This window comes from Saimiri boliviensis, chromosome 7, assembly GCF_048565385.1.
Source record: "Saimiri boliviensis isolate mSaiBol1 chromosome 7, mSaiBol1.pri, whole genome shotgun sequence".
NCBI classification, from domain to species: Eukaryota; Metazoa; Chordata; class Mammalia; order Primates; family Cebidae; genus Saimiri; species Saimiri boliviensis.
In genome coordinates this window covers 7,500,733-7,517,694 of record NC_133455.1, presented here as the reverse complement: position 1 = coordinate 7,517,694, position 16,962 = coordinate 7,500,733, and the positions used below count along the sequence as shown (strand labels likewise).

Here is a 16,962-nt window from a genome sequence, read left to right as displayed (position 1 = left end):
CAGTCTTGGCCTGAGTGAGGAGGACATCATCGAAGGATAGTGCCGCTTTCCCAACTTGGGGACAGATCCCCTCATCATCATGATCCTCCTCCGTCATCAGTCTTGGTGGAATCACCCAGCTGTTGACCTTGGGCAAGTGACCTCCAGGGCTGGGCTTCCACCTGGGGTCTTCACATTCTGGGGCTGCCAGAGAGGTGGCCAGTGTGACTTTGGGGGCCCAGCCCTGTCCTTCTTGCTTCACCTGGAGAGCTCTCAGTGGTCCTCTTCGTTGGCTTTCTCAGTAAGGGTGATTTTTTTCCCCTTAACTCAGAAACTCTACTCCTAGGTAAGTGGAAACGCAAATATAAACACAAAGATGCGTGTGAGAATTGTTTCTTAAAACATTGTATGGTAATCACAGAAGCTTGGAACCAGCCTAACCATCCAGCAGGAGAACGGGTCCATATGGTCTTCTCATACAATGGGATACCAAATAGTTGCAAAGTGAGTGGGTTACGGCAATGTGTGTCAATAAATGTAACTTTCGGAGACATAATGCTGGGTGGGAAATGCCGAGTGGTAGAATCAGAGAGTACAATACAATTTATATAAAGTCTAGAAATGATGCAACGTATCATACCCAATGTAGACATTATATGCTGTAATAAAGGTAAAAAAACTCACAGCGTGATGAACTCCGCAGTTCCCTCTGGGTTCAGGAGGGAACTGTGGTTGGGGAGGGATCACAGAGGACATCAGCTGTGTTTGCAGTGACCTGTTTCTTCTTCTTCTTCTTCTTTTTTCTTTCCTCAGAGTTTACTTATTTATTTATTTATATTTATTTTGCTTCAGCTATTATTTTTAGTTCCACGTGCAGGGTGTACAGGTTTGCTGCGTAGGTAAGCATGTGCCATGGTGGTTTGCTGCACCTATCAGCCCATCCCCTATGTGTGAAGCCCGGAATGCATTAGCTATTTTTCCTGATGTGCTCCCTCCCCACCCCCACCCACAACAGGCCCTGTGTGTGTTGTCCCCCAGCCACCACGTCCATGTGTTCTCATCATTCAGCTCTTACTTGTAAGTGAGAACATGCAGTGTTTGGTTTTCCGTTCTCGTGTTAGTTTGAATGGCTTCCAGCTCCATCCATGTCCCTGCAAAGGACATTTTATTCCTGTTCATGGCTGCATAGTATTCCACAGTGTATATGTACTGCATTTTCTTTACCCTTGCTTCCGTGTGCAGTGACCTGTTTCTTAACTTGGATGGTTGGTCCAGGTGTACTCATTGTATTACGGAAATCCTCTGGTAAAAAATATTACGTAATCAATTACAAAATATGTTGTTTGAATAACAGTTTGTATAGCTAAGAAAAGAGTCTGAAATTTACTGGACTGGATGTCCTTGGCCTCCTTTGCTGATATTGACCCACTGGGGCCCCCCCGGTTGTCCCCAGAGGCCATCACATAATCCTGGGTTTCAGAGCTGGTGGTGCAGTGGTAAGAGCATCAGGTGGAGGTGGCTCAGGTCCTGGTTTTGTTCTGATGATGTTGGATAAGAGCTGCATCCTCTCTGAATGTTAGTTTCCTCAACTGTAAAGTGGGGAGAATTTAGTCCTTGTGACTACAGCTCCCAGGGTGGGTGGGAGGATTTGCAGAGATGGCAGCGCGTGTAGCCTCTTTAGCTCAGAGTTGGGGCCAGTGTACTATGAACAACACACAGTAGATGCTGTTAATGGCGATAGTGAAGAATCATTCCATCCACACAGTGAGAGGGACAGGCAGAGGGAAGGAAGAGGGGAGAGACAATGGGAACTCAGCTCTCCAGTGTGGGTCCCAATGCCTCCAGGTTAATGAGGCTCCATCCTATGTTCAAGCCCCATGAGGACTGGTTGGTTTTGAGCCACACTGACTGGAAGCCTCTCTTCTGCTTTGGCCACACACCCTGCTGCCCTTCATGTGGCTACAGACTAACCCTAACCCGTCACAGATCCGCAGCTGATGACGACTTCAGACCACTCTCCCCACCCTGCTGAGATGGGCACTGACTCTCTGGTTCCCCTCAGGGCTGGGCCGGGCTGCCCTCCTTCTTCTTGACTTGGAAGGCAGTCAGGGACCGCCTGCCCACCCTCTGATCTGGGGTGAGCCTTTCTTTCTGAGGATGGAGAGGCTGGACCCCAGAGGGCGGAGGCTCTGTCCAAACCAAGAGAGAGTGGATGGAGGTGCTTACTCTACTGCACTGTCTGGCCTGAGATGTCTCCAAAGCAGAGTCTTTTTAATAACGTCTATGTTCCTTTTAGTCGTGAAAATGGGGTCTGTCCACTTGGCTACTTGCTATGCGCTGGGTGCACGGATTTCTCTTGCATCACGAGTAGTGTAACAGGCACGCATACACTCCTGGCTCACCTAAGTTTTGATTGAGAGGAAGCAGTCTTGTTAGTGGGGTAATTCTCAAGCTGTTAGACGCCAAACAGCTTGGATTTGTGGACATTGTCTAAGGAAGCCAGTAGCCCACACCTGGAGACCTTAGGGAATGGGAAACTGAGGCTAGGGGCCACTCTTTCTCCTACAGATGAAGCCCCAGATCCTATGGGAAGCTGAGCTTCTTGTCCAGATAGCCCTGAGGGAGCACACACGGTCTTGATGGGACATTACGTTGGCATTATTCATGAAGACTGAAGTATCAGTCTTTATACTCTGTATCACCCTCTTTCTTTCTCATTTGCCTGAGAACTACATCTGGGATATTGTGTCCTGGCAGATGGAATTCTGTTTTCTTAACCCTCTAAAAAGCCTGACACCTCCTTTTTTATCGCACAGAACACAGTTTGATGGTGGGACGGTTTGTCTAGAAATCCTGAGAGATTTTATTAGTAAGAGCATTTTTGGTTTCAAGAGATAGAAAACATTAACCAGGGAAAATGGGAATGCTGTTGACTCATGTAGTTGAAAAGCAGAGAGCTACAGCTTCAGGTATGGCTTGATCCAGGGGCTCAATTAGTGTTACCAGGACCCAGTATCTTTCCTTGCCTTGCATTTCCTCCGACGATTGGCTTAATTTTATACATTCACATGGGGATAAGATAGCTTCTTCGTAAAGCCCAGTGGCAATAAAGAATTCTCATCAGATGTTCCAAGCAGAAGTCCTACGCCTTATTACTACTAGCGTACATTAGGTCTCTGACTGGCCGGGCTTGGATCGGGTACTCATTCTTGTAAATGAGAGCGGAATTTTCACTGTCTGAAATATGGGAGAGAGGGATGAGAAGGTAGTTCCCACAGGAAAACTGGGGTGCAGTTACCAGGAGGGGGATGGACACCGAGGGCCTCAGTTATCACATAGGTTCACAGTAATCAGAAGGTAGCCACTGGCCAGGCACAGTGGCTCACGGCGGTAATCCCAGCCCTCCAGGAGGATCACTTGAGCCCAGGAGTTCGAGACCAGCCTGGGCAACATAGTGAGAATCTGTCTCTACAGAAAATAAAATTAGCTGGGCGTAGTGGCTCGTGCCCATAGTCTCAGCTACTTGGGAGGCCAAGGTGGAAGGATTGCTTGCACCCAGGAGATTGAGGCTGCAGTGAGCCCTGACTGTGCCACTGCACTCCAGCTGGGACAACAGAGCAAGACCCTGCCTCAGAAATGAAAATGAAAAAGAAAAAAAAAAAAAAAGGAAGGCACCGGTCTCAGGCTGCACAATTCACCACTTCTACAAGGACTGGCCTCCCTTGCCTGGACTCTCCTGTGATGTCTCTGGGTCCTGCGCTGAGCTTTGGCCTTTTGGGAGCTGGCGTGGAGCCTCGCCGTCCTGCCGGAGCCCCTCATGTAACTGTATCAACAATGGCCCAGCTGGCGAAGAGGTCTGATCCAGCAGCCTCATTCATGCAGGCACCAGAGAGAAAATAGGAGCAAATAAATTGCTGGCCTATGTTAAATTTAGATTTATTCTGTTGGAGCTAATTGTAATCTTTATTTGGTCCCAAGTGATTCATTCTTATCGCTCTTATTATAGCTGAGAAAATTAATTTTTATTCTACCATAAAGGTGGCTGTGATAATCTGGGTTCAGGGAGGGGGATTACTTTAATAAGATTTGCCAGCAGGCTTTGAAACAGTCAGCTTTTATTAGCATGTGGAACTGGCCTGCTGCGCTGGAGAGGACCCCTGGGGGTCCCGGTGGGATTGCCGGGGTGAGCTTGGCTAGGAGAAGGGACAGGTTTGTTTGCTCTATGAAGAGCTCAGGCCTGTTGCCATTCCTGTCTTTAAGTACAGGGACGGTGCCGCAAGCGGGGAGCTGAGTCTGGCTCAGTCTCTGGCCGACTTAAATGGAAACGAATGCATTTAAATGAATCATGAGCCTGCTCCTGAAACAGGACGTACCACAGGGACAAGGGAGGATGCACTGGGGTCAGGCTGGGCTTAGACACTGGGACTGTGGGGAATTTGGAAAGCAACACACCTTTTAGAAGGGGCAGATGTTATGCACCCAATAGCTCTCTATTTGCGATACCAGATTCCGAAACCTCTGAAAACCACAATGTTTTTGGTAAATTTTCAGCAGACTCATTGGGTGGTAGAACCTCACCTGAGCTCATTTATAACTTTATGTGTTCACTTAAGGGGAAAGCCCTTAGCTTTGTCTTGGAAACACTGGTGTGCTGGATTCCAAGGTGCTGCCTCAGGCCCCACTGAAGGTGTTGCTGATGGTCAGATCTGCATTGGTCTTGCCTTTCTAAATCAGAAAAGTTAGGAGTGGAGAGTTCTGGAAAAGAGGTGCTGGATCTGGATACCTGCAGTGCAGACCAAAGTAGCGGTAGGTTTTTCTGATTTTGGGGGAGAGAAAACAGAGGTCCTAACTGTTACTGACATTTCTCAATTTCTATTTGTTACTGAGTCAAACTCTTACATTTTATTTTTTGAAGACAGAAAGTATCCCAACATCATTAGTCATTAGGGAAAGGCAAATTAAAACCATAGTGAGATACCACTGCACGCCCAGTGCAATGACTAAAATAAAAAACCTGGCGGTATCACATATTGGCAAGGATGTGGAGAAACTGTAATCCTCCGAGTTGCTGATGGGAATGTAAAATGGTGTAGTCACTTTTGAAAATGGTTCATTTTATTTTTTTTTTTTCAGATGGAGTTTCACTTTTGTTGCCTAGGCTGGAGTGCAGTGGTGCAATCTCGGCTCACTGCAACTTCCGCCTCCCAGGTTCAAGCGATTCTCCTGCCTCAGCCTCCCAAGTAGCTGGGATTACAGGTGCGTGCCACCAGGCCCAGCTAATTTTTTGTATTTTTAATAGAGGCAGGTTTTCACTATGTTGTTCAGGCTGGTCTCAAACTGCTGACCTCAGGTGATCTGCCCACCTTGGTCTCCCAAAGTGCTGGGATCACAGGCGTGAGCTGCTGACCTCAGGCGATCCGCCCACCTTGACCTCCCAAAGTGCTGGGATCACAGGTGTGAGCCACTGCGCCTGGCCTGGTTTGTCAGTTTGTTTAAAAGTTAAGATACAGGCTGGGTGGGGTGGTGCACTCGAGGTGGGCGGATCACGAAGTCAAGAGATCAAGACCATTCTGGCCAACATGGTGAAACCCCATCTCTTCTAAAAATACAAAAATTAGCTGGGTGTGGTGGTGTGCGCCTGTAGTCTCAGCTACTTGGGAGGCTGAGGCAGGGGAATCACTTGAACACAGGAGGCAGAGGTTATAGTGAGCCGAGATCATGCCATTGCACTCCAGTCTGGTGACAGAGCAAGACTGTCTGAAAAAAAAAAAAAAAAAAAAAAAAAAAAATTCCACTGCTAGGTATCTACCTAAAAAAAAAAAAAAAAAAAAAAAAGAAAGAAAGACTTATTTATAAATGTTTATTCATCATTGCCCCAAACTGGAAACAACCTAAATGTCCATCAACTAGTGAATGCATATTCACCCTTTAGGACACCCATACAATGGAATAAAAGGGCACGCACTACTGATAAATATAATAACATGGGTGACTTCTCAATTATTATGCCAAATAAGAGAAGCCAGACACAAAGGTCTCCATAGTGTATGTTGATATGGTGTGGCTGTGTCCCCACCCAAATCTCATCTTGAATTGTAGCTCTCATAATCCCCATACGTCATGGGAAGGACCCCGTGGGAGGTAATTGAATCATGGGGGTGGGTTTTCCCTGTGCCGTTCTTGTGCTAGTGAATAAGTCTTATGAGATGTAAAGATTTTATGAAGGCGAGTTCCCCTGCACATGCTCCCTTGCCTGTCACCGTGTAAGACGTGCCTTTGCTCTTCCTTCACCTTCCACTGTGATTGCAAGACCTCCCCAGCCATGTAGAACTGTGAGTCCGTTAAACCTCTTTTTCTTATAAATTACCCAGTCTTGGATATGTCTTTAGTAGTAGCATGAGAACAGACTAATATATATGTCTACTTATGTATATGACTAGAACATTCAAGCCTGCAGAGGCAAAAGTGAATTAATAGTTGCCAGGTCTGTGAGTGGGAAGGGGGATTACCTGTCAGTGAACACAGGGAGTTTTGGGGTGTCGGAAGTATTCTAAAACTAAATTGTGGCAATGGCTGCACAACTTTGTAGCTAAACTCATCAAACCATACACTTTAAAGGGGTACATTTTATAGCATGCCAAATATACCTGGATGAAACCGTTAAAATATTTAAAGACACAATACATTCATATGGTTCCAATTTCAAAAAGTATAAAAGTGATTATAATAAAAAAAATTCCATCTTATCCCTCAGCAATCCAGTTTTCTTTTACACAGGCAGTCAATATGATTGGTATCTCCCCGCAAAGTGTTCAGAGGTATTTCATGCATAGAAAAGCATAGAAATGCGTATTTCTATGCATATATGTATACTGTCTGTGTTTCCCTATGTATAGTTTGCTTTCCCTTCATAGACAGTAGCAAACCATGAGTACTGCTGGGTATCTTGTTTTTTCCACTTAACATACAGTGTGTCTGGAGAACCTTCTCTGATCTAAAGAGCTGCATTTTTTCAAGTGCTGTCCTTCCACGTTCCATCGTGTGGCTGGCCCATTCTTATGTTGTCAGTCCTCGATGGATGGACACTGGCTTGGTTCCAGTCTTTTGCCATTACAAAAACGACCAACCAGGGTGCAGTGCCTCACACTATAATCCCAGCACTTTGGGAGGCCAAGGTGGGCAGATGACCTGAGGTCAGGGGTTCGAGACCAGCCTGCCCAAAATGGGGAAATCCCATCTCTGCTGAAAATACAAAATTTAGCCACCTGGTGGTGGGCACCTGCAGTCCCAGCTACCTGGGAGACTGAGGCAGGAGAATCGCTTGAACCTGGGAGGCGGAGGTTGCAGTGAGCTGAGATTTCACCATTGCATTCCAGCCTGGGCAACAAAGTGAGGCTCTGTCCCAAAAGAAGAAGAAGAAGAAAAAAAAAAAGACTGGCCAAATTCTCTACCCTCTCTCTGCCTCTTGGCTCCTTTATTTGTTTATTTTTATTTTTATTTTTGATACGGAGTCTTGCTCTGTTGCCCAGGCTGGAGTGCAGTGGTGCGGTCTCGGCTCACTGCCCCTGCCTCCTGAGTTCAAGTGATTTTCCTGCCTCAGCTTCCCGAGTAGCTGGGATTACAGGTGCCTGCCACCATGCCTGGCTGATTTCTGTATTTTTAGTAGAGACAAGGTTTTGCCATGTTAGCCAGGCTGGTCTCGAACTCTTGACCTCAGGTGATCCGCAGCCTTCCAAACTGCTGGTATTACAGGCATGAGCCACCGCACCCAGCCCCTTGTTTCTTAATGAAGCAAATGGTAGCGACTGCCTACCTCATAGAGTTACCAGGATGAAAGGAGCTCATGTACATAAAGGCATCCATAGTGCCTGGCACCCAGAAAACCAAGTGAGCATTATAGAAAGAAGCCAATAAGCCAAAGAACTCCAACTGAAAAGTTGGAAACAACCCCCAACCCCGGAAATTTTCTTAGAAACACACACATAGACACACACAAAGGGGGCGAGGCAAAGAAGGCAAGAGGTGAACACCTTCTTAACATAAAAATGAGTCAACTACAGGTCAGAAAAATGGAGGCCTCATGTTTCCAGAATTCTCTGCAAAAATGTCAAATCTCTGATCAATAACTTTTAAATGCCACAATCCGTGCATTCAAATAATAATTCTTTGAAGGCTTAATAAATAAATACACTGACAAATGGATTGTTAATTACTTTTCCAGTGTTGTCATTCTTTCCAAACACATCCCGAATGAGGTGGTCTGCACCAGAAAGGTGCTAGTAGAATTACCCCTTCCACGGAGAACCTTGTAGGTGTGGGTATATTAGTAGTAGGTGTGTCATTTCACACGTGTGGGTAAATTAGTAGGATAAGCGCTGAGAAGAATTAATCATAAGGTATGTGCAGATTAATTTTGGATAGATTTTGCCAAATTATCCATTTTACTCCCTAGAGCAGGGGTCCCCAACCCCTAGGCCACGGACGGGTACTGGTCTGTGGCCTGTTAGGAGCCAGCTGCCTAGCAGCAGGCTAGTGGGCATGACCGCCTGAACTCCGCCTCCTGTCAGATCAGCGGCGGTATTAGATCCTGGCAGGAGCCCAAACCCTGTTGTGAACCGTGCAGGAGCGGGATCCAGGTTGTGCTCCCCTTATGACATGGGGCAGTTTCATCCTGAAACCACCCCCGCCCTCCACCATCCATGGAAAAATTGTCTTTCACAAAACTGGTCTCTGGTGCCAAAAAGGTTGGGGACCGCCGTCCTAGAGTGACAACTGAGATGGTGTCCCCTTAGCTACCTTAGCCAGACTTCAGAAGTCTGGTCTTTGGATCTTTCAGCTTGAAAGGTGAGACGTGGCCATCTCCCAGTTTTGGGGGAAACAATCCACCTTCAGCGGGGCTCAAACAACACTCCTTTGGACCATTTCCTGCCTTGGGCCCGCCATTGTAGACAGTGGTCACCTGCTGCAATCCCAAACAGAGAGCTCTTCCGGCATCCTTTCCACTGAGAGAGCTGATAACAGGGGTAGATATCGTAGCCTGAGGCACCAGTTCCACTGTATTTACAATTTTTGCAAACTGAATTAAGTCACGCAAGCCATTTCTCAGGACACATCTGCCAGTTGCTTACGTTTTCACAGGCGCGGAACATATGGGTAAGGTAAAGATGCGCACACTCGAAACCCAGGAAAAAGCGCGGTGTCCCGGCTGTCAAGAAGCCTTTTGAGTTCTCAGCAAAACAGGAGCGCTGGACGCCCCTCCAGTGCATGGCCGTGGGGGCAGCAGCCTCAAACCAGGCAGGAGCCGAGGAGCCTCACAGCGGCGCCTGGGGAAATGGGAACGGACGATTTCTGGTGCAAGCGGCCTCGTTTTGGATCTGGCTGTTTGGAAGTAATGACAATATCGGAGAAGTGATTAGCAATTAATCTGTTTGTCAATATATTTATTTACTAAGCCTTCAAAGAATTATTATTTGAAAGCACGGATTGTGGCATTTGAAAGTTATTGATCAGAGATTTGACATTTTTGCAGAGAATTCCAGAAACATGGGGCCAGTATTTTTCTGATTGAAGCTGGCTCATTTTTATGTTAAGAAGGTGTTCACCTCTTGCATTTTTTCCCTGTCTGCGTGTGTGTGTGTGTGTGTGTGTGTGTGTGTGTGTGTTTATAAGAACTCTTCTTTTTGTGTTGTTGTTTGTAACTTATCGGTTGGAGCTCTCCGGCTTCCTAGCTTCCAGTAGGAGTTCCTCTTCTTTCTATGCAAGTCATAGGCCCACATGGGATGCCGTGGATTCTCTCACGTGAACGACTTGTGGGTATGCAAGCACATGGGATATAGCAGCTTGACCCAGGAACTCAGACTGTGTGACGACCGAGTTTCTTTCTGACTTTCTGGTTTGCTTTTCATAGTTGACCCCACTCCAGGGCCCTGCAGCTCTGAGTGCCCCATGTAGCACAGTGACATTTGGGAGTTTCTGGCCTCCAGCCTCCTACCACGCTGTTCACAGGGAGAGGGGGACGCTCCAGGGAGCCTTTACACAAACCCAGAGAGTCTCTCTCTCCCTACATGGCCTGCAGTAGGTCACATGGCCAGTTATGACCAAATCAAGCTTCTCCACAAAGGGAGAGAAGAGTGTAGACGTTGAGGAGGCAACCAAAAAATGCCTGAGAAGAAAAGTACTCCGAGGAGCTCAGCATGTGGCCTGTCCCTGAGGCTTTGAGCTGCAGAAGAGTCATTTTGTGATCTGTTGATTGCTTTTGGGGAGGAGAATTACTGTCTTCTGAGGTGACTATCTCAGGCTGGACAAGCCCTGTCAGTATTCCAGACTTGGCTGAAAAAGCCCCATGCCCTCCTTGCTGACCTGTTTCCAATGAAGATGATCTGAGCTCAGAATGGAGCACTCTGACATTCCGTTGCCCTGGCAACCTGTACGGTAAACATCAGCTTAATGCTGTTTGATGGGGGGAGCTGGGAATTAGGAACTGGGGATTTTGAATAAAGCTGAAGATTCGGTGCCTTTGCCTCAGCTCCTGACTCTACAGGAAACGTTAGGTGCAGCGTTCAGAAAGGGCACCACTGCTGTCTCCACCAGGGGAGGTTGGAAGGGCACGGCCTGGTGCAACCAGGAGAGCGGGTGGGACCAGACCTAAGGGGAGGGTTCGCTACGTCCTATTCAGATTCTTCCTTTGCAGCAAACTTCTTCAAAGAGTTGCCTGTTCACAGTGCACCCCTTCCTCTGTCCCACTCACTCGTGCTTCTTGCCACCCTGTTGCCACAGAAACTGTCCTCCAAGGTCGTTGTCAGAGCTATTGCCACACGCAGCGGCCGCTTCTCCAGGTTTGGCTTCCTTGCCTTCTCCGCAGCTCTGATGGGAGTCATGCCTCCCTCCTTCTCATCTCGCCAGGGTCTCCCTGGCTTCTCTAACAGCATAGGCATGTGCTCTCCCTTCCCCTTTCTCCCTGGATGCCCCCTTGGCCTTCTCTGCAGGCATGCCCCTGCCGGACCCTTCCACCAACGCTTCTCTCCACCAAAGCCTCTCTTTCCCATTATGCATGTTTCTCTTTGGGTCACTTTTTCCAATGGCATCTGTCGCCATCTTTCTTCTGCCGACACCCAAATCTCTCTCAGGTCTCTCCTGAGCTCCAAGATCAGCATCTAACTCATTTCTACATGGAGGGCCCACAGATAGAAAAACTCAATATGCCCCAAGAAGAACTCATCACCTTCTCTCAAATGCTGCCCTCTCTGTCCCAGTGACGGGTCCACCCTGTGTCCAAGACTAAGCTCAGAAGGCCTCGCCGTCATTTCTTCCCTCTCTCAGCACCCTCTCCCCTCCCAACGCAGTCAATTGATGCCCGAGTCCCACCAGCAGCTCTTGCATTCCTTTCCATCCCGGCGGCCCTTTCTGCAGTGAGCTTGAGGATCTCAGGCCCAATCGGGAACAGTGAGCCTGACTCGGGCAGCATGTTGACAGGTTGCATGTGGGGGATGTCTCCTACCACAGGGGACCTTCCAAAGACTGTGGCCATCACCTGGGCCACCACCCAGGCAGGAAGGGAAGAAGGAACTCCTGGGAAAGAGGAGAGCAAGAGAGGGGGTTTACATGTCCAGGTGATGTGATAGCAGGGCCAGGGGGTGCCATTGGGCAGCAGCTGCCTAGGGTCCTCTATAACCTAGAGTTTTTTAAAAAAAGTCTGTGGCTGGCAGATGCTGGGTACAGTTTCTCAGGATATGTAAAGCAGGCAGCCTCTACATTGCTAAAAATTGGCTTATTTGGGCTACACTGAAAACACTGGGTTGTGTAAAATTGTGATTTTGGCACTGAGGGTCTTCGAGAACAGATGGCCCTAGCCTCCCCTGAAGAAGTAAATGTGGGGCTAGTCTACAAGGACTGCCTTTGGCCCGTTTGTAAAACAAAGTCACCCTCCCTTGGGACTGGGCCATCCCATTCATCTCTCTGTCCTGGCCTTTCCTCCATAATCGCAGGGTGATATCTTAACTGTGTTATATCGAATGTGCTGTGAACCTGGGACCTCACTCAGGTGGCTTCCTATTACCCCAGGTTAAGTCCAAACACCATGCAGTGGCCTCCACCAACCCTGAAGGATGGGCCCCTGCCTCCCTTTCCAGCCCAGCACCGTGCCCTCAGCCCTGCGCAGCCACCAGACCCTCACAGCCACAGCAGGGCTCTGCGTTCTCCGTGGACATGCTGTTTGCTCTGTTGGGAGCCTCCTTCCCCACCTGGGACTGCCTATTCCACTTGTCCTTTGGCTGCTGTGTTAGTCTTCTGGGGCACCCATCATACATTTATTCTCTTTTGAAGGCCGGATGTCCAAAATCAAGGTGTTGGCAGGCCCATACTTGCTCTGAAGGCTCTAGGGAGGGGAGGATCCTTCCTGCCTCTTCCAGCTTCCAGTGGCTCCAGGCATTCCTTGGCTTGTGGCCTCAACACCCCAATCTCTGACTTCATTTTCACATGACCTTCCCTGTCTCTCTCTATTCTCTCATCTGCTTATAAGGTCACCAGTCATTGGATTCTAGGTCTGCCCCTGCCCCATATGACCTGCTTACACCATCAAACACCCTATTTCCAAGTAAGGTTCCAGGTGGATGTGTTTTGGGGGCACCATTCGATGAACTACAGGTCCTGTCTTCTCTGGCTCCATCAAGACTGCACTGGGGCCTCTGCCTGGTACATTTGTCCTCATGACTCTCGCTTTTCTTTACTGGAATGGCTTGTTCATACTTCACCTCCAAGCTAGACTAAGTCCCGTGACGACAGGGCTGCCTCGCTCTATTCTTCCTGCAACTTCAGTGCTGGGCACAGGACTGGCCCTTGATGGGCACTGAATGAACACTGTTGTGGACTGAACGTTTGCGTTTTCTCCTGCCCCAGTCGTATTTGCTGAAGCCCTAATCTCCAATGTGATTAGGAGGTGGGGACCTCGAGGGGGTAATGAGATTTAGGTGAGGTTGTGAGGGTGGGGCCCCCATGGGTGCTTTTATAAGCAGAGGAAGAGGCACCAGCACTTCCTCCCTCACGGGAGGTATGGCGGCAAAAGTGCATGTCTGTAAGGAAGACGGCGTGCACCGGACATCAGCTCTGCCGGCACCTCGATCCTGGTCTTCCAGCCTCTAGAACTATGAGAAATGAGTGCTGCTGTTGAAGCCTTGCAGCCTGTGATGGATTCGTTATAGCTGTCCAAGACGACTTAGTCAAGTGGGTGTGCCTGATCCATCCCAGTGGATGCAACAGAACTCCATGAGGCAGATGGTATTCTTGTCTTGCTAAGTGGGGCTGAGCTGCTCATCAGGCAGCCCAGCCAGGCAAGGCTGACTTTCCAGCCCATCTCCTTCTCTAGAACCCTAGCTCCCTCCACCCTTGGGTCTGGGGTCCTATGAGGCACCGTTTGAGGAGGATGATAAGGCCGGAGTGACTTTTGGCTCGATCGAGATGGGGCAATGGGCTGGTCACTTCCCTGGGACGATTCCCTAACAGATGTCTCAGAGCCGACGTGGCTTTGTCCCCAAGCCACTTCTTGTCACTGACACAGGCTGTATTCATCTCTCTTGAGATTGGCCTTTTAAAGTGTTTCCCCAGCCCCGGCCCCTTGACACTCAGGTGGTCCATGAAAGGGAACAACAGGAACAGCTTTTAAGCCGGGGACTAGAGAGATTTTCCCCGTGGAGTGAATACATCTGAACACAAAGGGAAGAAAAGCCCTTTCATAAAACTACCTGATCTTCACTGGAAGGAATGTGACAGCTACAGGCAAAAATCAGTTCTCCACTTTGTGATTTCTCAGGGTTGGGGAGGTGGACAAAGGGAAGGGGCGAGAGGATTTCAATGCGGTGGCCCTGCTGGCAGCCTGTGGTCATTGTTCTGCGGCCGTCCCTGTGGTCCAATGACCTGTGTCCCTCTGGGCTGATGGAAAACCCAGTGTTTCTCCAGGCCGTGGGGTGCGTGTGGTGCGAGTGCGTCCCTGCTTCCAAGTGGAATTTGGAGCACAGAGCACCCACACGGTGCTGACTGCCGCCTGTGGGGTCTGTCCAGCCTGGTGGTTTGGGGACAGTGACTCCCTCTCTCCTCTAAGCCTGTCCTGGTTTGGGTTTCTGTGATTTACAAACGGAGAATCTGGTGCTAGAGAGTAGTCGCGCTTTGTGTGAGGGGTTTCTGTTAGAAAGCAGCAGTGGGCCTTGGTGCAGGTCCCCAGACGGCCCTAAACCGCCCCAGATCGGGGTTTCCTCTCTGGAAGAGGGGATGCTCGCTCCACCCGCTCCTCGCGCGGCGCTGGCGGCGGCGGCCACTGGGTGGCGGTGTTGCCCGCGAGGCCGGGGGTCCGCGGAGGAGGGAGCGGGACGGGGAGCCGGGCGGGGACAGCGCGGGAGGGTCGGGCCCGGGGGCCGGCGTGGGGGGGCGCAGTCCTCCTGCGGGGTGCTGTCCCAGGAGGCCGCTCCGTCCCCAGCGGACTCCGAGCGACTCAGGTTAAGCTCTCAATTGCATTCCAGGAGAAGGCGGCTGAGGCTCCGTGTTTTTCCTCCGCACCAAGGTTCCCAAGGCGGCCGTTGAGGGTTTTACCCGGGGTGGGCTGGGGTCCCTGGCCAGCCCCGGGGTGTGTGTGTGACGGGGGAGGTGCTGTTTCTCTCCCGAGTTCTCCGGGGCTTTTACCCCACGGGGTTGGAGGTCGCGCCATCGGTTACAAGCAGCACCTGGGCCCTTCTCTGCTCCGGGTGCAATCTGGAACCAGCTCGCGTGTGGCTCACCGGGCAGGAGCTGGGTCTCCCCCAGGCAGAGGAAGAGGAGCGGGAGCCCCGCAGATGCCAGGGCCCAGCGGAGCAGGGGCAACGCCACGCTCGGGCCCAGTCGCAGCTGCACCCCTTACTGGCTGTGTGACCTTAGGCAAGTTTCTTGACATCTCTGTGCCTTCGTTTTTGAATCTATGAAATGGCGATAATGTTACAACTTATTTATTTGATACATTTAGAATGCGGTCTTGCTCTGTCGCCCAGGCTGGAGTGTAGTGGCGTGATCTCGGCTCACTGCCCCTTCGACCTCCCGGGCTTAAATGATCCTCCCACCTGCGCCTCCCGAGTAGCTGGGACGACAGGCACCGGCTGTTACGCTTGGCTACTTTTTTACTTTTTTTTTTGTAGAGATGAGATCTCACTTGTTTCCTAGGCTTCTCTTTAACTCCTGACCCTCAAGCCATTCCAAAGTGCTGGGATTATAGACGTGAGCCACTGAGCCCTGCCCACATTTATTTAGATGATAATTATATAATGGTATTAATAATACAAGCATATGAAAAGAATACTGTATCTCATAGGATTGTGTAAAAGACAAATGTGTAAACAGCTAATACATGTAATACATTTGAAACACGTTAACACGTGTATCAGAACACGTTACTTAGCATGTTTGTACATGTTAATGCAGTTAGAACAGTGACTGGCACTCAGTAGGTATGTAAGAAATTCCCAGCAGTGCTATTATTATTATTTTATGTATTGGATGCTACTGATAAGCTTGTGATCATTGCCAGCCAGTTAGTCACCTCTTCTTCCTCTGAGATCTGGCAGCTCTTAGGCAAGTGAACAATACATATTTGACTTTCTTTGATTGTTCATCAGTTTTTTCCCCCACACAATTTTGTCTTCTTTTCTCAATTAAGCACAGCTCCTCAGAAGCAGGCGGTGCCCTCCACCGACTGCATTTCTTCATATCTCTGCACTTCCTGCGTCACAGGGACCCTTAGGTGATCTGAGAAATTAATTCAGAGAGTAGGCTTTTTTTTTTTTTTTTTTTTTTTTTTTTTTTTTTTTTAAAGACAGTAGAGGGCTTTGGTAGATGACAGGTGGTTTCCAAGCACTTGGAGATTCAACAGGATTGTAAAAGGGACATTGAAGGTGGCTGAGGTCAAGCTGTTTAAACACTTAACCCTTAAAAGCCCATCTTACAGATTCACGAAAGCAGTTCTCTATGGAATAGCCACTAAGACCGGACAATATTAGCTTTTCCTTTCTCTAGTTTCTCTGTGTGTTGGAAAATAATGAACTGCCTTAAAAAACAAAAACAAACAAACAAATACCAAGAAATAGAGCAAAAGTTATTCTCCGAGCGATTTTGGATTGCCCGAACTAGCTATCGGCGATGCTTCATTGTTTATAATGTGCATTAGTTTCCTGTGGCAGTTGTAATAAGTGACCACAAACTGGGTGGCTTAAAAACAGCAGATGTTGATTCTCATACCTTCTGGAGGCCAGTCAAGGTGTTGTTTCCTCTGAAGACTGAGGGAGGCGCTGTCCCAGGCTGCTCGTCCAGCTTTTGGGGTTGCCAGTGATCTTTGGCGTTCCTTGGCTTAAAGACATATCCTCCCAATCTCTTCCCCTGCCTTCATGTGGCCTTCTCCTGTGTCTCTGTGTGTCTCAAATCTCCCTCTCCTTTCTCTTTAAAGGACATTTGTCATTGGTTTTAGGGTGGGTGTCATTGGACTTAGGTCATCCAATGATCTCATCTTGAAATCCTTCACTTAATTGCATTGGCAAAGGCTCTATTTCCAAGTAAGGTGACATTTACAGGTAACCATGGGTTAGAGGCTGGAAATAGCTTTCCGGGGGGAAATTACATTCATGAGAATCAATGTCTAAGTCGGAAGCTGTTGCCACCTGGAATTCTGTCTCCCTCTCCCAGCTCTGCCCTCCTCAGGGTTGGGCTCATTCTCAGAAAGTGGCCTGGAGGGCCAGGCGGGGGATCTATGTGAGTATAAGAGCTGGAGGGGGGCGACAGGGAATGGTGGGGACTGCGGCTTTAGGATGTAGGTGCTGGCTAAAGAGAACAGCAGTAACTGCTGATCTAGCTGATTCCTGCTGGGTAGGAATATATGCGCAGCCTAGTGAAAGCTTACTGTATATTTAAGGAAAAGGCAGAAATCTGGATTTTTGTGCAACTAATTCAGTTTTTAGAAAATCACTGAGTAGGTCAAAT

At 48.9% G+C, this 16,962-nt stretch overlaps 1 protein-coding gene across 1 annotated transcript in view; it reads left to right on the top strand.

Annotated features, from left to right (window-relative positions):
• Nucleotides 1–16,962, top strand: part of TMEM132B (transmembrane protein 132B) — a 484,193-nt gene that overhangs the window by 138,318 nt on the left and 328,913 nt on the right. The window lies entirely within an intron of this gene.